Consider the following 25,807-nt stretch of genomic DNA (forward strand, 5'->3'; position numbering starts at 1 on the left):
CACATTGAGTAACTATATAAATAAATTCAGCCAGTTTGACAAATTCAATCATACTCATGAAAGGTAAACCAAAAATTCACGGTAGTGTAAAAGATTTCAAGAAATACCTGGGGGAGTGTATAGTTACTAAGAGATCAATTTATGCATCAAAAGTTAATTCTGCTCCTAATTTCAACATGGCTAATTAAATAAATTACCAAACAGCCTAAAATTCTTCTTCTTTCTGCCCCTATATACATCCTGCAGAAAAATAAAGCACCTCGAACAAGCCAGCCCTGAATAAATGGTAGTAGTCAGCACCAACAAATTAATTAACTGGTAAATAATGGGAAAAAAGCAAAATACAGTCCCTTAGAAAAGATTTTTATTTTCTTGGCACATGACATAAAAGTGACATTTGCCCACTAGACAGAGCAGCTGAAGACATAGCAGAAATGGATTACAATTCACGTGGGTTACAGTGTTCAGAGATAGGATGACAGGTCTCATACTTCCTCAGTTACCCTTGAAACTCATAAAATTATCACAGCATACTGGTTAAACTGGCAAACTTCTCAAGTTAAAGAGCAAGACTGACTTGAATTAATGAAGAACCAAGGCACAGAACCATTCTCAAAATGCAATATTACGGTACCTCATCTAACATCACTCAGGAATGAAGCATTCTACTTAAATACTTTTTAGTCAAATAAAGTCTAAAGCTGTTATTTTAGCTACATTTGATGAAATAATGTGTAACATGCCTCTCAAACTTTAAAATAGGCCATGCAGGTTATAATAATTGTCATTAATATGCCTAATAAGGAATATGAACCACTTAATTTTCTAGTGGCAAGATGATATCCAAAAATCACTGAGGTGGATATTTGCCCTATTACAGATAATCCAATACAGCTATGGTTCAAAACTGTCAACTTATTATTTATTTATTAGAATTCATTCATTTTTTACAACTGTCGGTCAGTCATTACCTTTTGCTTTCGTTAAATATATTGGTTTTCAGATACTTTTCTTACCATCTTTATTTTATTACTTTTTTTGGCCACACCCACAGCATAGGGAAGTTCCCAGGTGAGGGGTCAAACCGAAGCCACATCAGTGACAATGCTGGATCCTTAACCACTAGGCTACCAGGGAGACCTAATTCAGAAGTTAAATTTCAACAACAGAACTGTGTGAATCTTTGATGATTAATAGTTCTCCCTCAAGAAAAGTCATTCTTTTTAACTGCCCAGGTTAGAGATGGTTATAAATTTAGCAGTGAAGAAGGAGGGGAAACTTGGAAACAATGCATTTATAGTTGTCAGATTGCTATCACAACTGTCCTTAAATCTGTAGAATTTAATCTGCTTTAGGTTTGGAAACCAGGAAACTAAGCTAGTTAAATCTACTTCTAAAGTAGTGCTGGAGTTCCCATCGTGGCGCAGTGGTTAATGAATCCGACTAGGAACCATGAGGTTGCGGGTTCCATCCCTGCCCTTGCTCAGTGGGTTAATGATCTGGCATTGCCATGAGCTGTGGTGTAGGTTGCAGACGCGGCTCGGATCCCGCGTTGCTGTGGCTCTGGCGTAGGCCGGTGGCTACAGCCCTGATTCGACCCCTAGCCTGGGAACCTCCATATGCCGCAGGAGTGGCCCAAGAAATGGCAAAAAGACAAAAAAAAAAAAAAAAAAAAAGTAGTGCTGACCATCAGTATTTGACATCTGAAGCATTTCTATATTTTTACTTAAATATAAATTTACCCATAAATTTCAGTTTACTTGTTTTTCTTATTTTTACTCCTTCATAGTTAAAGTAGTTGGGTATGTGACCTCTAACTGAGAAAGGTGTTACTGCACCATTATATTAATTATAAATATACTATTGAATAATATTATATAATAATGAAAGGATTTTTGCAACTATTTTCTTTCAACTGAAGGTATAGTGGTCTAATTTAAGTGTCTTGAGACAAAAACAGTAAAACAGTAAAAAAAAAATCTAGAAAATAAGCATTATTCAAAATGTCAAATCATACAAATGTTAAAAGCCTTTTTCCTTTCATGACTTTTCTATATCTAAGGTATCTTAAAATAACATGAAAAACTTTTGAAATGATTTTATTTAATTCAAGATAACTACTGAATTCATATCTTTATTTATATTAAGACTGTTCTCAATGCTAAACTTGTCAACAGGTTTCAGTTAATAGGAAACCAGTATAATACACTTTTACACACAAGCTAAAAATAGTTAAGTTTTAGAAAATTAATATAGCATTTTTTCTTTAAAGTTCTCATAAATATGCCCAACAATTTGCATTTTGAAAATGTAAACCATATCATAGTAGGAAACTGGAACTCAAGACTCATTTTACAAAACTGTTTCTAGAAAATAAATTCCTAATGCTTTGTGGTTTTTTTCATATATCCTATGCATCATTAGCAGAAGTGAACTATGATAAAAATACTGTTGAAATTCATTATATTAAAAACATTTTAACATATCAGTGAAAAAAATAAAAGCACATTATAGATATCTGTGCTCCATTTATGAACATATATTGTAGGTAGACACTTCCATGATTCAACATTAATTTAGTATTTATTGAACACAGTGTGGAAGGTGCTGGAAACACTACAGTAAAGGTGAGAACATTAATTACACAGCCTATTTCGTATGTATTGTTACTGAGGAAAACATAGACCACAATTTAAAGATACTTTTCCATTTCTTTCATTATTACATTCTCACATTTCATTGTCATTTATGTACAAATATAAGATTACATGACTTTTCTTTTTAAAACTTTGGATTTCAATTTATTTACTTCTAGGCATTTGCAGACTACTTCCTGACCTCAAAAGAAAAACATTCCATTGGTAGCGATGATTTTTTTCTTACTCAAATCAAAAGCTACTCTGTACATTAAAAAAAAAAGAGAGAATGAAAAAGAAAAACCAGTGCTTTACAGTGGGCGTCATTATATGAATGAGATGTTAAAATGACTTGCGCATGTGCATATGAAGCATTTACATTATAGTATGACCTTGCATTCAACAACACAATTGACTGCACATTTAATGAGTCAACTATAAGTCATGGAGTGTTTCAAGAATAGTGGCAATTGACCAGGCTTGTGTTTCACAGCTGAAAGGACAGTATTGTCCATTCTCGTTGGTCAGTTCTGGAAGTCCTTTCCAAGGGGATCTTAAAGAAAGAAAAGGCATTTTATGAAATATAACCTAACACATAATCTTGTTGGATGAACAAAAGAGGCAATACACCTGGTGATTTTACCTTCTTGTATAGAAAACAATCACATGTAGACATTTACCACAAAATACAATAGGATATACCGAATGTTATGTATAAAGAATTTAGATTCAATCTTCAGGATTTAACACTTTCAAAAACAAAGATATCCTGATATGTATTAAAAACAGAAGAGGAGTTCCCGTCGTGGCTCAGCGGTTAGTGAACCCGACTAGCACCCCTGAGGACATGAATTCGACCCCTGGCCTTGCTCAGTGGGTTAAGGATCCGGCGTTGCTATGAGCTGTGGTGTAGGTTGCAGACTCGGCTCGGATCCCATGTTGCTGTGGCTGTGGTATAGACCACTGGCTACAGCACTGATTTGATCCCTAGCCTGGGAACCTCCATGTGCCAGGGGTGCGGCCCTAAAAAGACAAAATGACAAAATAAATAAATAAATAAATAAAAACAGAAGAAAACACCATTCCAAGCTATATACAATATAGAGACAAACATCCTCTCAGGCCTAATTTTCTTTCCCTTTTTTTTTTTTTTTTTTTTTTTTTGTCTTTTTGCCATTTCTTGGGCCGCTGCCATGGAATATGGAGGCCACGACGGGAACTCCCTAATTTTATTTCTTTTATTAAGCTTATGAGACTCAAATTTTAATTAGGTAAATGTATTATGTTTGATCTTGACAAAATCAGAAAACAAATATGATGAAATAATGAAGAAACATAGGATTATGATTAGGAAAAAAATGCCCATTAAAACAATCTAAATTTTTACATTAATTTCTCATCCTCTTGAATTATAATAGTTTGTATTTATTGTGCATTTATTATTTCCTAATACTAAGTGCTTTATATACATTATCTCATTTAATGCTCATAGCAACCCTAAAAGGTAGGTATCATAACTATTCCTCTCCCCTACAGAGGAGTCAAGAGAAATTATGGAGGTTGTTCTGGATCTCACTATCGGAACGCAACATTATTAGCACATCAAATTTATTCTTCATTTCAATGTAACATAATCCCTTAAATCAGGCAGTGGCAACAGAAAGAAGGGGGGGCTGACAAAGACCGTATTGAGCTAGAATCAAGTCTCCACAAATACCTAGATGTTCCGGAGAGGTAATGATATAAAAATAAAAGTACCTGGGGTGTTTGAACTTGCAGAGCATGATAATGGTAATACTGTAACAACAATGGGAAATACAGGAAGAAAAATGTGTGTAACGAAATGAGTAATGGCAGAAGGACATCAGGTAGTTGAAAAGCAGAAATGGAATTTTTTTCTTTTTACAGCTGCACCTGCGGCATATGGAAGTTCTCAGGCTAGGGGTCCAATCGGAGCTGCAGCTGCCCACCGATACCACAGCCACAGCAACGCAGATCTGAGCCGCATCTGTGACCTACACCACAGCTTGTGGCAGCTCTGGATCCTTAATCCACTGAGCATGGCTAGCGATCAAACCCACATTCTCATGGACACTAGCTGGGTTCCTACCCCCCTGAGCCGCAATGGGAACTCCCAGAAAGGGTCTTTCTGAGTGGCTTCACCAGAGTGGTGAGGGCAAAACAGCAGCCAGACTGCATGTGGTGATGACTGAGTGGGTGGTCAGAAAGCAGAAAAAAATGAGGTTAATTATACAGAAAATGTGCTAAAAACAGAATGATAAAGCAAGGCTTGAGGTAGGAAAACCACAAAGGGACTTTATTTAGGGTGGGCTGGCAGATATCCTTGTAGTTTAGGAAGGAAGGAAAAGTGGAATACCAAGAAAGGCAAGTATTGAGCAAGGTCATGGAATAGCTGGGAGGGATGGGAAATAGGCAAAAGCAGAAGAATGATTTCTGGAGTGCAAGGTATTTTCACTTCTCGTGGACAAAAGGGAAGAAAGAGGAGATAAATGTAAATAATGAGAAATACTGAGGGACAATAAAAGATGCAATAGAAGAATGTTCACAGCACACAGACTTCAAACTTAATCTCTAGATGAGGCAGAAGTATGGAAGGATTGAGGTTTTTCCCTGACTGTGTTTAAGCTAATGAAAAGAAACACTGAAAAAACAAAACCTGACAACATTCATAGTGATAGAAGGAAGTCTCTCATGTTCTTGTAGTAGAGGAGATATAATCTGCATGTTTATGCAGAATTATTCTGAGCAATAAGAAGTACATATATTTAGGTTTAAACTAGAATCTGTGAAATTCAGACAGCTTTTGACTGAGTTATATCACCTTATAAAGACACAAAACTCTGACACTATTTATCTGCTAAAATTAGGACCAAGGAGGTGGCAAATGGATTTAAAATAGTCAAAAGACTAACTCTGATGTTTTAATTATAATGAAATCATTTCTGAAATTTATTTTTTGATATCTTTTTTTTTTTTTTTTTTTTTTTTTTTTGTGGTCACATGTGTGGAACTCCTGGGCTAGGGATCAAACCCAACCCAAGCTGCTGCAGTGACAATGCTGGATCCTTCACCTGCTGCACCACAAGGGAACTCCATATTTTTTAATATATCTTCAAATTAGTTAACTCAAAAGGCCCAGAATGAATACTTATAGTTTTTGTATTTATTCTGTGTTAATCACGTACAAAGATATCTGCTAAATTTTAAAAATCAAAGACAATTATAACATATGTATAAATCATGCAATATCAAGTCTTTACATTAAAATAAATAACAACTTAAAAGAGTTACAGAAGGTAAAGGGAGCTCCCGTGGTGGCGCTGAGGAATCGAATCCAACTAGGAACCATGAGGATGTAAGTTTGATCCCTGGCCTCACTCGGTGGGTTAGGGATCCAGCATTGCCATGAGCTGCGGTGTAGGTCACAGACATGGCTTGGATCCCAAGTTGCTGTGGCTGCAGTGTAGGCCGGCAGCTGTAGCTCCGATTTGACCCCTAGCCTAGGAACCTCCATATGCCAAAGGTTTGGCCCTAAAAAAGCAAAAAAATAAAAAAGAGTTAAAAGAAGGTAAAAATTACAAAGACCTTATGTTGAAGAGTAAAGTTTTCGAATTTCACTGAGATACCTAGAGTATATAGAAATGAATTCTAAGGAAATGCCATTCACTTAATATCTAATAAACTGACTATAAACACTAGTTTTGGAAATTGCGTTCCCCTGAAGACTTACCGCTCTAGATGAACATAATGTCGAGAAAGAACATTTTTAACCAAAAATATAGTCTTTGCAGTAGCCTCTGGACCCATCAATTTGGAAAAATATAATTTCGCACGAAGAAAATATCCAACGGGCCACAGCCACTCCTAAAAAAGATAATTTAAAAGTGAAGGAAAGACAGAGCTGTGAATACCTAAAATTCTTGAAAAATAACTTTAATTGAAAACTCAAAGAAGAGAAATGAAATCCTTACAGGTCCTTGGTGATAATTGAAACCTTTAGCAAGATTGTAGTTGTCATTGTCTAAGGCATTGTCATAAGTTCCACAGTAAACCATATCACTGCAAAATGATTGAAATACAGGTTAAAAAAAAAAAGATGAGATATTACACAGGAAGCATTAGAAAAAATTTCCTAATAGCACAGGCAATAAGTAATCAAATTGTTTTGTCTTCCAATCTGTAGACCAAAGCTCATCATCCCTTTAACCTTAAGCTGGTATATACTGAATTTCGAGGATTTTAAGAATGTGTTAGAGAATGATTAACAAACGCTTACTGGCTAATACAAAAAATATAAAATATTCAGGCATCTTGCCTTTAAGGAGTTACCCTGATACTAGATATTGGTTAATTATATCACCAGGCCTCAAATATGCTTATAACAATTATACACAAAATAATCTGTATTAGTGAACATTAAAAATAAGGTTATATTAATTATTATTAATAAGGCTGTTTTTTAAACTTCTCCAAGAAGTTATTTTAAAATTAATTAAAATTAGTACATTATACGAATAGCAACTGAATATACAGAGAATGTATACACACATATAAACCAAAGTATTACAAACACTGCAACATTTAATATAAGATAGTTATCTATACTCTGTTTAATTAATAGTTTTTCTTTTTCCTTTTAGTGAGATAGAACTTGCCACATGGGTAAGCTTTAACTGTGGGTTTTAGTTTTGACCAGTGGTTCTTACCTCCTCTGAAAATGTAGAGAACACTTTAGAATGCAGAGAGGGACACACATAAAATGTTGCATCTCAAGACTGAATTGAGTATGTAATAAGTCAGGAGAAATCTACAAAGGTGGGGGTACTATAGAAATGCAGCTTTCTCATACATGACAGAGAAAGCAAACTGATGATAGGTATCAGGCTTTAAAGCAAAACAGCAGAAGAAAAACAGAAAGTCATCAGAAACTCAAGGAAAAAACAAATACTGAAAAAGAAAAGAAATGTGACAAACACATAGTCATAAAAACAAAATTATTTATTGGTTTAAATAAAAATAGTGGTGTAATTACTTAGGGAGGATGGAAAGGGTTTGTGGTGAGGTAAGAATAGAGTTAAATCTCCATCTCTCATCACATGAAGTAAGCAGATAATGTCTAATATTTAAAAGACTTGAGTTCCCATCGTGACTCAGTGGTTAACAAATCCTACTAGGAACCATGAAGTTGCTGGTTCAATCCCTTGCCTTGCTCAGTGGGTTAAGAATCCGGCATTGCAGTGAGCTGCAGTGTAGGCTTGGATCTGGCGTTGCTGTGGCTCTGGTGATTAGACCCCTAGCCTGGGAACCTCCATATGTCACGGGTGTGGCCCTGAAAAGGAAAAAAAAAAAAAAAAAACCCAAAAAACAAAACAAAACCCTTTTATTTATTTACTTTTGCTTTTTAGGGCTGCACCTGTGGCATATGGATGTTCCTAGGCTAGAGTGTGGAATCACAGCTACAGCTGTCGGCCACACTGCAGCTCATAGCAACGCTAGATCCCTGGCCCAGGGCTGGGGATCAAACCCACATCCTTTGGACACTAGTCAGATTCGTTTCCGCCGTGCCACAACTGGAACTCCTCCAACAACGTTCTTAATACTTAACATTCCAATTTACCCTGGAGCCAAAGTTTTCACACCAAGATTAAATATAAACATATATTAAACATAATATGAACTGCATTCTTAATACTTACTCTGGATCCAAAGTTTTCATGCCAAGAGGACCAAGCAACTTTTTTTCTGCAATCTCCAAAGCCTTCCATGCTCTTTCAATAGTAAAGAGCTCTGGGGCCTAATGAATGTTAAAAACAAATACACAAACTTCTTAAGATCACAAAAGAATTGGTTTCTACCCACATTGGAACATAAACTATTTATAAACTTGGAAAAGAATGAAAGCTTTAAAAATGCAGTGTGGGTTACAGTTTGAGTGCAGATGCCTAATCAGACCTAATGCTATCAGGCCAACCTCGAGGCTCTGATTTTGGCCTTCGAGCTAATTAGGAAAGCTGTTTGGGTTATTATTTACTTGTGTCACTTAAGAAAGTACACTAGCTCCAAAAGGAAGGTACCATAGCTACAATGAAGGTGAAACACAATTAAACCTACATAATTAACTCTTCAGAAGATTTATAGTAACCTCCTGTAAGTTTTTTTTTGTTGTTGTTTTTTTGCTTTTCAGGGCTGCACCTGTAGCATATGGAGGTTCCCAGGCTAGGGGTCTAATCAGAGCTGTAGCTGCCAGTCTACACCACAGCCACAGCAATGCAGGATCCAAGCTGCATCTGTGACCTACAGCACAGCTCACGGCAAACCAGGATCCTTAACCCACTGAGCGAGGCCAGGGATTGAACCTGGGTCCTCATGGATGCTAGTCAGCCTCGTTAACCACTGAGCCACGATAGGAACTCCTCCTTTAAGTTTATCTGGGAGTTCCTATGGTGGCTTAGTGGTTAATGAATCCAACTAGGAACCATGAGGTTGCAGGTTTGATCCCTGGCCTTGCTCAGCGGGTTAAGTGGGATCCAGTGTTGCCGGGAGCTGTGGTATAGGTCGCAGACACGGCTTGGATCCCGCATTGCTGTGGCTCTAGTGTAGGCTGGCGGCTACAGCTCCAATCCCTAGCCTGGGAACCTCCATATGCCGTGGGAGCAGCCCAAGAAATGGCAAAAAGACAAAAAAAAAAAAAGTTTATCTGGAACTTATTTTTTTGCTTTTAGGGTCATAATAAAATACAGAAGAATTTGCAATCCAACAGCATGAGTAAATCTACTCGGGATATGGAGAAGGAGAGAAAGTATTGGTGACTAAGAATCTGCGTTAATTTTATTATTTTTAAAATTTACTTTTTAAATTTAATTTTATTACAGTATAGATGATTTACAATATTGTATTAGTTTCAAGTGTACAACAAAGTGTATAGAATTAGTCATACATACAAACATATCCATTCTTTTTTCCCATACCGGTTATTACAATTATTGAGTAGATTTTCCTGTGCTATACAGTAGGTTCTCGTTTATCATCTATTTTATACAATAGTGTCTATATGTTATTCCCACCCTCCTAATTCTTCCCTCCCTCAACGGTTTCACCTATGATAACCAAAAAATTTGTTTATGAAATGTGTGAGTTTGTTTCTGTTTTTTAAAATAAGTTCTTTTGTATCATTTTTATTAGATTCTACATAAGTGATATCATATGATATTTAAATGTTAAATGAAACCAAATGCACGCTAACCCAAAGCTACCTCCATATATCTTTGTATTTTTTATTCTACTATAATTAATAGTACTACATTGAATCCTTTTTGACAAAGTGGAAACATCTAGGCAGGTGCAGAAGAATACATACCTTCTCTCTTTTACCGTACTTTATTTTTAGACAAAATACAGATAAAATAAGGAGAGTCTAGAATTCTTGGCTAGACAGAACTAATCACAGCCACACAAAAAAGAAAAAAGAATGTGAACTGAAGCTACCATATTAGTTCACGAGTCCAGATATTTCCAATGAGTGTGTTGAGGCACTGGTCAGGCATGGGTGCGCTGAAATAAAGATGCCCTCAGCTTTCGGGGCAGGCAGGTGGGGCCAGGGGCTAACAGAAGCAGCTGGGGCCAGGGGCTAACAGAAGCAGCTGGATCTGGCTGCCACCTAATCCATTTAGACCAGTGTGCTGTACAAGTATCATTTTCTGTGTGTTATGATATAGAAAACACTGGGAAGAACTTCATTGGCCATCATCCATTATTTTCTATCTTTTTAACACTCCATGTTTTAGGTTAAGGGTGATACGCATAATGCTTTATTCATTAGAAAAGACCGTATAAAAGCAACTGGTAAACAATATGCTTTTTAGCAGTTCAATCAACTTGAAAACAAATGGGAACGAAGAACTAAATAAACCCTAGCACAACATTTTTGAAATTTGAAGATAACAAGTCACTTACCACAACCATTGCTATGGTAAAATTAGGCCTGAGCTGGTAGTCGCACCAAGGGCTTGAAGCTCCATAGCTATCTTTGTACACGCCGCGTTTGTGCACCAGATTGGGATGCTTTTCATTGACATCTGAAGGGTCTTCCGACACATAAAAGAACTTTTCGAAGTGGTCTTGTATTTTTCTGTTCCACTCATCATATGAGACTCTCACAACCTTTCCTGAAACATTATAAAAGACTTGGAAGTTTTAAGCATTCAAAGAAACCTATATATTTAGTTACAGTAAACTGACTAAATAAATCACTCACTTTTTTTTTTTTTTTTTTTTTTTGTCTTTTTGCCATTTCTTGGGCTGCTCCCGCAGCATATGGAGGTTCCCAGGCTAGGGGTCTAATAGGAGCTGTAGCTGCCGGCCTACGCCAGAGCCACAGCAACTCGGGATCCGAGCTGTGTCTGCAACCTACACCACAGCTCATGGCAATGCCGGATCCTTAACCCACTGAGCAAGGCCAGGGATCGAACCAGCGACCTCAGGGTTCCTAGTTGGATTCATTAACCACTGAGCCATGACGGGAACTCCAATCATTCACTTTTTGAAAGTATCAGGGGAGTTCCCATTGTCGTGGTGTAGGTTGCAGATGTGGCTTGGATCCCGTATTCCTGTGGCTGTGGTGTAGGCTGGCAGCTCCAATAACCCCTAGCCTGGGAACCTCCATATGCTGTGGATGCAGCCCTAAAAAGAAAGAAAAAAAAAAAGTGTCAGGGTACCAGCCAGAAATTAAAAATTATCTTTCATTATATTACCAAAAAAGGATTAGACTGTAACAAATGATCCCAGATCATTTGTCTTTGTTGGGGTCACTCTTACATTTGATAAACTTGTCTTTATTAAGCACTCGAAAGGAGGTTAGCTGAACTGAGAGGTGCCAGAAATGTAATATATATACTGTATTTTAATGACTTAGTACCACCCAAAGAATGTAAAATAGTTCATTAATAATTTCATATTGATTACTTGTTGAATATTTAGCATATATTGAGCTAATAAAAATATCATAACTAATTCACTTGTGTCTTTTAACTTTTGTAAATGTAGGTACTAGAAATTTTTCTGTTTTTTGGCTTTTTAGGGCCATATCTGAAGCATATGGAGGTTCCCAGGCTAGGGGTCAAATCAGAGCTGTAGCTGCCGACCTACACCAGAGCCACAGCAATGCCAGATCCGAGCCACGTCTGTGACCTACACCACTGCTCAGGGCAACACCAGAACCTTAACCCACTGAGCGAGGCCAGGGATTGAACCGGCGTCCTCATGGATACTAGTCAGATTCGTTACCTCTGAGCCATGACGGGAAGTGCTGGTACTAGAAAATTTCAAATTACATATGTGACTTAAATTATATTTCTATTGGATAGCACTGTTCTAGAAAAAGATATGTAAAGACATAATTGTTGACCAAAAGGCAACCTGTGCACAGTCATACATAGGAAAAAAATAAGTATGGTGCTCTTTATATCTCAGGTCAAAGTTGCTAAGAACATATGGTTAGTAATCAGGTTTGTTATAATTTTCATACTAGTAAAGTAATGGTTTATCTTTCCTTTTCATCTTAAAGGTTTTCTAATATTAGTTTATTGAGTCAAATGATGATGACGTAGGTTAAGAACACAGACAGTACTGGAGTTTCCGCTGTGTCACAGCAGTTTAAGGATCTGGTATTACCTCTGTGGCTGTGCAGGTTCAATCTCCAGCCCAATGCAGTGGGTTAAGGATCCACCATTGGTGCAGCTGTGGCATAGCTCATGGCTGTGGCTTGGATTCAGTCCCTGGTGTGGGAACTTCCATATGCCATGGATGTGGCCAAAAAAGAAAAAAAAAAAAAAAAAAAGAATATAGACTGTACATTTGGAGTTTCTTTGTAAATAAACAGCTTACCGTGTCTTTTTACTGTCACTTCATGATAAGGAAAAATATTTTTTTTGGATAATTCCAGCAACCAACGAACAGCAGATTTACTCAGGCCCACAATTTCCACAGCAGACCCATCTCTAAAATTAAAAACAGAATTTTATTCTGTGACTATGAGGAATTTAAGCACTGTTTAAGGTCATTTAAGAAACAATTTTTATGAATTATATAATGTATTACAAAAATGACTATCTATAAGAAACCTTACTTTATGGGGATATATACAAATATATAAGAAATCACTTCTCTTATTATTTTGCCATTGCTGTCTTTTTTTTTTTTTTGGCCTTTTTGCCTTTTTTTTTCCCTAGGGCCGCTCCCACAGCATATGGAGATTTCCAGGCTAGGGGTCTGATAGGAGCTATAGCTGCCGGCCTACGCCAGAGCCACAGCAACGCCAGATCCCAGCTGCGTCTGCGACCTACACCACAGCTCACAGCAATGCCGGATCCCTAACCCACTGAGCAAGGTCAGGGATCGAACCTGCAACCTCGTGGTTCCTAATTGGATTCGTTAACCACTGAGCCACAAACAGCAACTCCATTGCTATTACTGTCTTAATACGGTTTTAGAAAATTCTATGAAGTAAAATGGAGATTATGGCGTGAAAGGAGATAGCTGCTGGAAAAAGGCGGAAGTAGGACTCACGGAATACTGAGATAGAGTTCCAGAGAAAAAGACAGAAAAATGAAATATAAGACTAGAGAAAGCCAGGGAAGGTGAACGATCATACTCTGAAAGCTCATTTTTAAGGAAAATGAAAAGGGAAGTACAAGGTCTAATCCTTTACCAAAATAAACAGGTTTTTAAAAGAATTTGCAAAATATGTAATAGCAACTACTATTCAATAATTCTTTTCGGCAATTCTGATCAAAGATAAAATTTGGAATAATAAAACAAGTTTCTCAGGCATGATATTATAGTGAGCATTTGAAATCATAAAAAGAAATGATAGGATAAAATATAAAAAATTCATGGGAAAAATGTTTAGAAAGTGAAAGGTTTTCATAAAAGACAGGACAATTAGTTATTTTCCATATTTATACAACATAAGCATAAAGAAATGTTTACAATGACAGCACTTCAGGTTATAGAGGAATGTCTTAACCACAGGGAAAATGAATCAGAAACTTTCCTTTGAGAGGCTTGTAGGAAATCAACCCGTGAAAGTGGCTTTACTTGTTGACTTATATTGAGAGGATTATGTGTGTGCATATTGGGGGGGAGAAAAGAGTGACTGAAGGGGAAATGGGAGGACGATTTTGACTGATGATTTAACATGAAGACTTCGTGATTAATAGAATAAAAGATTCCACAAGTATGTGATTTTAGAAAAGATATAACTATATAAGCACAATAAAAGAAACACTACCTTGGAGTGGCTGGGATTCCTTTGTTTCTGGCTCTGTCACTTTCTCCCATTTTATCCATCCATGTACCACAATTGAGGCGGTTTCCTCCATAAACAAATCCTGTTTCTTCATCAACCCCTGCCGTTATGTTAAAACCTACCAAAGAAATAGAAAACATTTACAAAATTTAAAAGGAATATAGCAAATCAAGACAAACACCCTGGAGATAAATTTGGTAATACTTTAAAAGGTGAAGATGTGCCTAATCTACCGCATGGTAATTTCATTTCTAGACACATACGCCAGAGAAACCCTTACCTATATGCACGTGGAGTCACACACAAGAATATTCATCACAACACTTCTTGTAGCAGCAAGAAAAGAAATAACTGCTGAGTAGAGGAATAGATAAACACTATGGTCTATTCATATAATGGAAAACCCTCTATACCATTTAAGATTAATGAACTAGGATTTACATAAAGCAAGATAGATAAAGCCTCAAAACAGAATAACTGAGTAAATAGGTTGCAAAAGGATACTTATAATAAGATGACTTTTCTGTAAAAAATACAGATAATACTAATACATATATCTTTATATATATATGGTTATATCTAATGTGATAGTTTTGTATAAAATTATAAAATAATATATATACATTATTTAGTATATATTATAATATACTGAATATATACTGAATTATATATCATATATAATTTACACATACTCAAACATACACGAACACACAAAGTGCAAAAAAAATACATGGAAATAGTAAACCCTGATTATAAGATAGTCATTAATTCCAGAGTGAGGTAAGAGAAAAAGTCAGAGATGAAGCTTTAGATATATCTGTGATGTTTTGTTTCTTTTCAAAATGAAAGAGAAAGGTATGGAGAAAATATGGCCAAATGTTAATATCTGTCTAATTTCAGTTCTAGGTTCAAAGCATAATTTAGATTATTTTCATATGTTGAGATACTTCATAGTTAAAATTAAAAGTTAAAATAACTCAGAGATGATTAACACAGATGTACAAATCCTCAACAAAATATTGGAAAACCAAATTCAACTTGAAAATCAAGTGGGATTTATCCTAGGGAGGTAAGCATGGTTCAATGTTTGCAAATCAATCAATGTGATACACTACATTAACAAACTGAACAATAAAAATCATATGATTATCTCAATAGGTGTAGAAAATTTAACATCTATTTAAGATAAAAACTTTCAACAAAATGGGTATAAAGGGGATGTATCTCAACATAATAAAGGCCATATATGAAAAGCCCATAGCTAATATCATACTCAACGGTGAAAAGCTGAAAGCTTTCCTGCTGGGTTCAGGAACAAGACAGGGATGTCCACTCTCACAGCTTCTATTCAACATAGTATTGGATGTACGGGAAGCCTCAGCAATCAGACAATAAAAAGAAATAAAAGGAATCCAAACTGGAAGTGGAAGAGGTAACACCTGCCTTGTTTGTAGATGACATGATACTATACACAGAAAATCCTAAAGACATCACCAAAAGATGAACAGAGCTCATCAATGAATATGGTAAAGTTGCAGGATACAAAATTCATATTCAGAAATCTGTTGTGTTTTTATACACTAACAATGAACTATCATAAACAAATTAAGAAAACAATCCCATTTATAATTGCATCAAAAAGAATAAAATACCTAAGAATAATCTAGCCAAGGAGGTAAAAAACCTCTAAGTGGAAAACTATAAGACATTGATGAAAGAAACTGAAGACAATACAAATGGAAAATATACATTGCTCATGAACTGAAAGAATTAAATTGTTAAAATGGCCATACTACCAAGGCAAACCACACATTCAATGCGATACCTATCAAAATACCAAAGACAGTTTTCACAGAACTATAACAAATAATTCTAAAATTTTATGGAAACACAGAAGATCCCAACGAGCCAAAACAACTCGAGAAAGGAGAACAAAATACCCTGTAGTGGGGAATCAAGATGCCAGAGTAAGAGGACATGGAGCTCACCACCCCCCAACCACAATATGAAAAATACAACAACACATGGAATAGTTCTCAAGGAAAAATAACTGGAAACAGCAGAAGAACTCCTACACAACCAAGGCTGTAAAAAAGATTCCCACATAACCAGCTAGCATGAGACAATAAGCACCGAGTTGGAAACTGTGCCCCTGGGAGGGAAATAAGAGGAAAGAGATGTCACATTACTCACTGTGAGAAGTAGAGTGGGTTGAGTCACAGACTGGGTGTCCCAATCCTGGGGGCGGGGTCTACAAGGAGAAGACAGGCCCCCTAGGCTGATTAGAGAACTGCTGGGACAGAAAGAAAGGCCTGAGTAGCCTAGATCCTGCTTGTGAGGGTGCTGGCTTGACATCAGACAGAGAGAAGTCTACCCTAGTGGCTGCTGCCTTCCTGAGCTCTGCAGTTTGAGCTGAGTGAATGCCCTGGGCCCACTCACTCCATACCATAGGTTGGTACTGGATCTTTAGTAGCCAGGTCCTGGGAAAAGATTTGATCTAGGGACACAGAAGGCAGCCTAGGGGCTTGGGTTGTGGTCCAGGTAGGATGGTGGTGGCCACTGTTGGCATTTAACTCTAACACTGCCACAGAAGCAGGCCAGACTTATGACAAGAGTGAAGCTGCCTCAGTTCCCACAACAATGTCATGATCCCCAGTGCCAGCTGAGTGAGCACTTGGGCTCTGCCCACTCTATGTGATAACCTTGCAGTATATCTGGGATGACTACAACAGGGGAAAAAAACATGACCTTGGACTGTGTTTAAGAGGAACCACAGACTTCTACACAGGCAGTGCCTCGGACCTCCGTAAATGCATGAGCCCCACTTATAATAGCACTCTTTTCCTTTGGGGCAAAGGCAAAGGAAAAATACATGCTTAAAAAGAAGAGAGCTAGCTTGAATCTGACCCTCAGGACATCTGCTCCAGCAACTTTGGAGCAGACCCTGTCCCTAAAAGGGAGGTGGCTGCCAATGAGCAGAAAGGAAGTCCCACCTCACATCCTCTAGAGCATAGCCTCTAGCTTCTACCAAACCAGCCACATCTTCTATTGAGGTGATAGTGGCCACACACCCTGAGGAGACATGGCTGGTGTCCACATTAAATCCAGATCTCACACCAAAGACATATGACATATGTAGCCTACACAGAGATGCTCCCACATAAAAACACCCTTTCTAGACCACAATAGATAACACTTTCACCTAATTCTTTTTTTTTTTTGTTTTGTTTATACTGGTTTAATCCATGTCAAATGTAGTTTACAAAGGGAAAGGACAAGTACCTTTGTATAGAATATACAGACACAGCATCACACCATGGGGCCACGGGAAGGGCAGGGGAAACCACACTTCGCCCTGGGAACAGCAGCTCTAATCCCAGGAAAGGTTCTCGGCGGCAGAAGGCTGGGCAGCCAGGAGCACCCTCATCCAGTCCCAGTCTCAGCCCCTGCTTCAGCTCGGCTCCCCTTCCTGTGCCTCCCCCCTCCCCCAACTCCTTACAAAGAGCCCCAGGAGCTAAGACTAAGGAGAGGATCATGTCCCTGGGGGCACGTGCCCCACGTCTGGGAGAAGAAATATACACCACTGAACACCGAGCACATGGGAGAGGGAGGGGACACCACGGGAGGGGGGAAGGGGAGGCAGGCGCCTCAAGAGGTGGATGGGCCGAGCCCCCAGCCAGCCCGAAGGAGGCACTGCTCCCAGGACTTTCACCTAATTCATGGAGACAGAGAAAGTTAAGTAAAATGAAAAGGCAGAGCACTCCCAGATGAAAGAGTAAGAAACACAAAGGACCCCAAAGAGCCAAAACAACCTTGGGAAAGGAGAACAAGATACCCTTCAGTGGGGAATCTTGAAAACCTCTGAAAAACAAATAGTGAAACAGAGATAATCAATCTACCAAACCATGTGTTCAACAGAGAACTAAAAACTATAAAGACCCAATTAAAAATATACAATTTGATTCCTTAGATAAAAAGCACTCTAGAAACAATGAATAGCAGACTAAATGACACAGAAAAATGCATAAATTATGTAGAAGATAGAATAATGGAATCACCCAATCAAAACAGCAGATAGAAAGACAAATGAAAAAAAAAAGAATCTCAAAGCAACATATGAGATCTATGGGATAGTATAAAATCTGCCAACATCTGCATTTTAAGGGTTCCAGAAGGAGAAGAGAGAAAGAAGGAGTTCAAAAATATATTTGAAGAAGTTATGGCTGAAAACTTCTTAAACCTAAACAAGGAAGAAGGTATCTAGTAACAGGAGGCACAGAGGGTCCCAAATTAGATGAACCCAAACAGACCCACACCAAGACATACCATATTTAAAATTGCAAAAGTCAAAGAGAGAATTCTAAAAGCAGTAAGAAAAAACAAAGAGTTATATACCAAGGAACCCTTATATGTCTATTAGATGATTTCTCTGCAGAAATTTTGCAGGCCAGGAGGGAGAGGAAGGATATATTCAAAGTCCTGAAAGGGAAAACCCTACAATCTAGAATACTCTGTCCAGCAAGACTGTAATTTAGAACAGAAGTAGAAAAAAAGAATTTCTCAGACAAGCAAAAACTAAAGGAATTCAACAATACTAAATCTACCTTATAGTCTACACCTCAAAACTATTAGAACAGATAAATTAATTCGGCAAGGCTGTAGGATACAAGATTAATATACAAAAATCTGTTCCATTTCTATATACAAATAATGAAAAATCAGAAAGAGAAAGTGAAAAAAAATCTTGTTTAAATTGCATCAAAAAACACCTAGGGATAAACTTAACCAAGGAGTTTAAAGACCTATATTCTGATAACTACAAAACACTGATGATGGAAACTGAAGATGGTTCCAAGTAATGGCAAGATATACTACTGGATTGGAAGAATTAAAATAGACATAATAGCCAAAATATTTACAGATTTAATGTAATCCCTATCAAAATACTCATGACATTTTTTTCCCCACAGAACTAGAACAGATAATCCTAAAATTTATATGGAACCAAAAAAGACCCTGAATTGCTAAAGCAATCCTGAGAAGAAAGAACAAAGCTGGGGTTATAACCCTCACAGACTTCAGACTCTACCACAAAGCTATAGTAATCAAAACAGTGTGGTACAAAAACACACAAAGTTCAATGGTACAGAATAGAGAGCTCAGAAATAAACCCACACATCTATGGTCAAATAATCTACAACAAAGGAGGTAAGAATATATAATGGAGAAAAGACAGACTTTTCAATAAGTTGTGCTGGGAAAACTGGACAGCCACAAGTACAACATTGAGATAAGAAGTCTTTGACACTATATACAAAAATAAACTTAAAATAGTTTAAAGACCTAAATGTAAGACCTGAAGCCATAAACTCTGAGAACATAGGCAGAACACTCTGCAATAAATCATAGCAGTATTTTCTTTTTCTTTTTTTTTTTTGTCTTTTTGCTATTTCTTTGGGCCGCTCCCACAGTATATGGAGGTTCCCAGGCTAGGGGTCGAATCGGAGCTGTAGCTGCCGGCCTACACCAGAGCCGCAGCAATGTGGGATCCGAGTCGGATCACGGCACCACAGCTCACGGCAACGCCGGATCGTTAACCCACTGAGCAAGGGCAGGGACTGAACCCGCAACCCCATGGTTCCTAGTCGGATTCGTTAACCACTGCGCCACGACGGGAACTCCCTCTTTTTTTCTTTTTTCTTCTTTTTTTTAGTCTTTTGTCCTTTTAGGGCTGCACCCATGGCATATGGAGGATCCCAGGCTAGGGGTCTAATTGGAGCTGTTGCTGCCAGCCTATACCACAGCCACAGCCACAGCAACGCCAGATCCAAGCCATGTCTGTGACCTACACCACAGCTCACGGCAACGCAGAATCTTTAACCCACTGAGCGAGACCGGGGATCGAACCCGCAACTTCATGGTTCCTAGTTGGATTCGTTTCTGCTGTGCCATGATGGGAACTCCCATAGCAATATTTTCTTGCATCCATCTCCAAAGGCAAAAGAAATAAAAGCAAAAATAAACAAATGGGACATAATTAAACTTAAAAGCTTTTGTAAAACAAAGGAAACCATCAATAGAATGAAAAGAAAACCTTAGAGGATGAGAGATGATATTTGCTACTAATGTGAGCAACAAGAAGTTAATATCCAAAATATAAAACAGCTAATACAGCTCATGATAAAAAACACCTCAAACAATCCAATAAAAAAATAGGCAGAATACTTGAATAGACATTTTTCCAAAGAAGACATATAGATGGCTAACAGATACATCAAAAGAGGCCCAACACTGTGTTGTTAGGGAAATGCATATCAAAATCACAATGAGATATCACCTCACACCTGTCAGAGTGGCTCTCATCAAGAAGTCTACAAATAGCAAATGTTGGAGAGGATGTGGGAAAAAATGAACTCTCCTACAATGCTGGGAAAGTAAACTGGCATAGCCACTATGGAAAATGGTATGGAGGTTTCTTAAAAAACTGAAAATAGAACTACCGTATGATCTAGCAATTCCACTCCTGGGTATATATCTCTAGAAAAAAATGAAAACACTAGTTTGAAAAAAATACATGCACCCTAATGTTCTTAGCAGCACTATTTACAATAGCCAGTGCATGAAAGCAACCCAAGTACTTATCAACAGACAACTGGATTAAGAAAATGTTTTACATGTATGTGTACACACACACACACACACACACACACACACACACACACACACACATAGTGGAACATTAGCTATAAAAAAAGAATGAAATATTGCCATTTGCAGCAATGTGGATGGATCTATAAGGTATTATGCTAAATAAAGTAAGTCAGAAAAAGATACTATATGATTTCACTTATCCGTGGAATCTAAAAAACAAAGCAAATGCACAAATATAACAAAACAGAAATAGATTCACAGATACAGAGAACAAAGTGGTGGTTGCCAGAGGAATAGAAGGTGGAGGAATGAGTCAAATAGGTGAGGGAGATTAAGAGGTGAAAAGTTTCAATTATCAAACAAATAAGTCATAGGGATGTAATGTACAGTATACAGAATATAGTCATAATATTGTAATAACTTTATATGATGACAGAAGGCAGCCAGAATTATCAAGGTGATCATTTTGCAGTGCATAAAAATATAGAATCACCATATTATATAACTGAAATCAATAGAATATTTTAAGTCTATTATACTTCAATTAAACAAAGAAAAAAATCAGAGGTATCACAAAAAATGTTCTTTAAATAGGCAATCTATTTTTATTTACTTATCTTAGTGAAGGATTAAAAAAAGCATCAGTGTTTCTTATCAGTTCAATTGGGCATAAATTTGTACGCTACTACTACAGAGAGTAAATTAAACTAAACTGCTATTTAAAATACAGGGTAGAACCTATAAGAAGGAATTTAGATTCTTGAGTCTGCATCAAGATTTGTCAGTGAATTGGAGAGTTATCTGAACTATCTGGAATAGATCACTTTTTAGTGATAATCTTTTTAAAAAAGAAAAAAAGTCTTTCTAAGAAAAAAAAGTCCATTATCCCATTACCTTAAAAAAACTATTACATTTATATATATCCTTTCTAGTCTTTTCACCTAATAGTATTATTTTCTTTTTTTGTTGTTGTTGTCGTCTTTTTAGGGCTACACCCAGAGCATATGGAGGTTCCCAGGCTAGGGGTCCAACCAGAGCTGTAGCCACTGGCCTATGCCACAGCCACAGCAATGCAGGATGTGAGCCGTGTCTGCGACCTACACCACAACTCATGGCAACGAAGGATCCTTAACTCAACTATTTAAGAGAGAGAAGCTGAGCAACATATTCCAAATGAAGCAGAATTATTATTGGAACAGATGGACCGATAATATACAATAAACAAAATAAATATCTTCAAAGATATTATTAATATGAAGCAGGAACAAAAGAATTAAAAATGGCTAAGTGGAGAGGCCAGGTATGAACTTTTTAATAGCTGAAATAAAGAAAACAAAAAAAGGACTAAAAAGTAGATGGACAGAGCTAAGGATGAATTAGTGAGATGAAATATGACTGAAAAATCACCCAAAGACAGCAAGAATGGTTAAAGGGAGAAAATAGAAGAGCTAAAAGCTATGGGAATAAAAATAAAAAAGAGGTTATACAGACAAAAGTATCCTGAGAAAGTGGAAAGAGGAGAAAAAATATTTGAAGAAACAAAATGATAAATATTCCATAATCAACAAAGATCTCAGATTGAAAGGGCCCATGTGTTGCTGTGGCTGCAGCGTAGGCTGGCAGCTATAGCTCTGATTTGACCCCAAGCCTGGGAACTTCCATATGCTGCAGGTGTCGTCCTAAAAAAAAAAAAAGACTAAAAACACTCTTGAAGATAGTACTCATATAGCAACAATAAAAAATGACCACAGCAAAGGCACTGCAGTAGTAGGCATTGTTCTGAGAGGCTTTCATATATTACCATAAATACATCAGATTAGCTTATTTAACTCAAATAAGGAAAGAAATAAATCTTGGAGGATGCTAGTAAGACTAATGGAATAAAAAGATGATCAAATATTTAGGATAAACAAAAGACTCTCAGAAATCAACATGAAAGGAGTTCCCACCATGGCTCAGTGGAAACAAATCTGACTAGCACCCACAAGGATGCAGGTTCAATCCCTAGCCTCTCTCAGTGGGTTAAGGATCCAGCATGGCCATGAGCTGTCATATGGGCTGCAGATGTGGCTTGGATCTGGCATTGCTGTGGCTGTGGTGTGGGCCAGAGACTATAGCTCCGATTTGACCCCTAGCCTGGGAACCTCTATGTGCCGTGGGTGCAGCCCTAAAAAAAAAGAAAAAAAATCAACATGAAAAATATAGGAATGCCAAAAAGAAAGATAAGTAAAGGCAAAGAACATGAACCAGTAATTTACAGAAGAGGAAAATTTCCAAAAAGGACAGTAAATATGTGACCAAATACTCAAATTCAGTGACAGGAGAACTGCAAGTAAAAACAATGACATATGACCTTATATCCCATATTTGGCACTAGAAGATAGTGTCAAATGTTGGTAGGCAGGTGGGCACATAAGAAATCACTCTGATTGTTAGTAGGAATAGAGACTGGTATAGTAACTCTGGAAAGGAATTTGGCAGTGTTGAAACAAAGGGCATGAGGATATAGTACCTCTAGCTCTGATGTATCAGTGTTAAGTGAAAAGGGCAATTCTGTTTATATGAGGCACCCAGACTTGTCAAATTCAAAGGGGCAGAAAGTAGATTAGTGTTTACCAGGGACGAGTAGGGTCGAGAATGAGGAATTATCATTCATTAGGTGTAGAGTTTCAGTTTGGGATGATGAAAGAGTTGTGGAGATGGAGAGTGATGGGTGAACAACAGTTTGAATATACATAAAGCCACTGCACTGTATACTGAAAAATGGCTGAAAGGATATATTTTATGATAAAACGGTAAATGTGTATTTTACCACACATACACTCAATAACAAAAAAAACCCAGCAATATAAATGGATAAAAGACATGAATGGACATTTCTTCAGAAAGGGGATGTAGATGGAAAATAAACATAGGAACAGATGTTGAACTAAACAGGGAAATGAAAATCAAGGCCACAACATGTAGTGTTCTACACAACCATCAGAAGAGCTGAGGAAAAAAAGTGATAACACCAAATTTTGGCAAGGACATGGAGAAACGGGATCTGTGCAGTTTGGTGATGGGAGTGTAAAATGGTACAATCGCTTTGGAAAGTTGTTTGGCAGTTTTTTATAGAACAAAACATGTGCCCACCATATGACCCAATCACATTACTGGCCATTTATCACAGAGAAATGAAAACTTATGTCTATATAAAAACCTGTATATGAATGTTCATACAGCTTTATTTGTATTAGCCAAATAATGGAAACAACCTAAATGTCCTTCAAGAGATGAACAGTATGAATCTCATGAAAGGGAATACTACTTTGTAATAAAAAGGAATAAACCATTGATAAATGCAGCAACTTGGATGGATCTCAAAGGGAATTATGATTAGTGAAAAAACCAATCTCAAAAGGTTACATACTATATGATTCCATAGATCTACATTCTCAAAATGACAACACTATAGAGATGCAGAAGAGATGGGCAGTTGTCAGAGACCAGGGGTGGCTGGCGTGACGATGAAGAGGTAGCTCTAGGAAGACCTTTGTGATAATGGAACGATTCTGTTTCTTGACTGTGGTAGTGGTTACATGGAGCTACACATGGGTAAAATTGCTCAGAATTATACCCACACACAGACGGGTTAACATAAAACTGGTGAAAGCAGAATACGGATGGTAGCTTGGGTAACTCTATTAGACTAATGTCTATTTCCTGATCTTGATATTGTACTATAGTTACATACAATGTCCTCCTTGGGGGAAGCTGGATGAAGGGTTCAGGGTACTCTCATGTATCATTTTTGTAACTTTCTATCAGTCCTCAATTCTTTCAAAATTAAAAAGCTAAAAAAAGCCTACATGCACTTAAAGCAATATATGCTTTACAAGACAATAAATGCATAGACAATAACCCACTGGAATGTCTCTAAGGGTAGTGGGTAATAAAATGAAATAAATTATCATTAGCCTTGCCTTGGCTAAGGACAGTGTGCCATAAAAATAGGAATACAATGAACTTCAAAGAGGTTAAAGAAAGTATACTTATTTTAACTCTGTATGCAAATAAACCTCTTTACAAAAAGTATTTTATAAGAGCCTAGATTATAGAGGGAAACACACTTTGGATAAAATCTCTCCACTTAGTAGCCGTGTGACTCTGGGCCATCTGCTCTGCTTTGGTCATCTTATCAATAAAAATAGGAACAACATCCCCAAAGTTCCTGGGCCTGTTACACTGGAACAACACAGCAGTTAACACAGTGCCTAGCACATAGTAAGCACTCAATTATTACCATGATCATAAATGCAACCACTGCAATTACTTTCAAGTTGGCTGGCAAAAGATATAACATTTTACCTTTCCTCCAGAAACTAAAACTAAACTGGTGAGATCAGAAACTGTTCATCTTTTTCATTATTATATTCTTTTTTTTTTTTTTTTTTTTGTCTTTTGTCTTTGTTGTTGTTGTTGTTGTTGCTATTTCTTGGGCCACTCCCGCGGTATATGGAGGTTCCCAGGCTAGGGGTTGAATCGGAGCTGTAGCCACCGGCCTACGCCAGAGCCACAGCAACGCGGGATCCGAGCCGCGTCTGCAACCTACACCACAGCTCACTGCAACGCCGGATCGTTAACCCACTGAGCAAGGGCAGGGACCGAACCCGCAACCTCATGGTTCCTAGTCGGATTCGTTAACCACTGCGCCACGATGGGAACTCCCTTATTATTATATTCTGAAGTTATACACAAATAAACTACTTGTTGAATAAAGGAAGAATTACAAGGTTTCATTTCATCTCATCAGTAAATCTCTACGATGCGCCTAAAGTTGGGTACCTTCATCCTTCATGTTCCGGTCTATCTGTGGGCCAGCATTCCTTTCGCGGAACTGTATCCCCTGCATGTGTCTTTGCATAGCTTCCTGTATTACTTCAAACAATGGTTGATCCTGTTTGAGACATAATGGATGTTAACCTCTGGTAGAGATTACATTTTTTTAAATCATCCCCCAAATCCCACAATTGAAGTTTTGTGAAAACATATTTTTTCCCTTAAAAGGAAAAATGAGGCTAAGGGGTGGAACTGGGGAAAGGAGCAGCTCTTATACATCACATAATACGGGAGACCTCTGGCATACAAATGTTTAACATATTCTAGTTTTGACCACACATTTCTGTGACGTGAACTAATTTGTAATTTTGCT

General features: G+C 37.4%; 1 non-coding gene across 4 annotated transcripts in view; it reads right to left on the reverse strand.

The window, feature by feature from the left end:
• AGL overlaps positions 343-25,807 on the reverse strand; it is an 83,076-nt gene continuing 57,611 nt past the window's right edge. For 2 of the 4 annotated variants that reach the window (XR_002343732.1, XR_002343731.1), the window contains exons 27-34: positions 25,441-25,552; positions 13,945-14,080; positions 12,540-12,652; positions 10,611-10,822; positions 8,354-8,451; positions 6,629-6,716; positions 6,388-6,521; positions 343-3,189 (exon numbers count right to left, since the gene is read on the reverse strand). This is a non-coding gene — a transcript (amylo-alpha-1, 6-glucosidase, 4-alpha-glucanotransferase). Of the gene's footprint in view, positions 3,190-5,649; positions 8,452-10,610; positions 10,823-12,539; positions 12,653-13,944; positions 14,081-25,440; positions 25,553-25,807 lie in introns of those variants that run through there. The other 2 variants (XR_002343733.1, XR_002343734.1) reach the window with 2 other exon arrangements.

This window comes from Sus scrofa, chromosome 4 (genome assembly GCF_000003025.6).
Source record: "Sus scrofa isolate TJ Tabasco breed Duroc chromosome 4, Sscrofa11.1, whole genome shotgun sequence".
NCBI lineage: Eukaryota > Metazoa > Chordata > Mammalia > Artiodactyla > Suidae > Sus > Sus scrofa.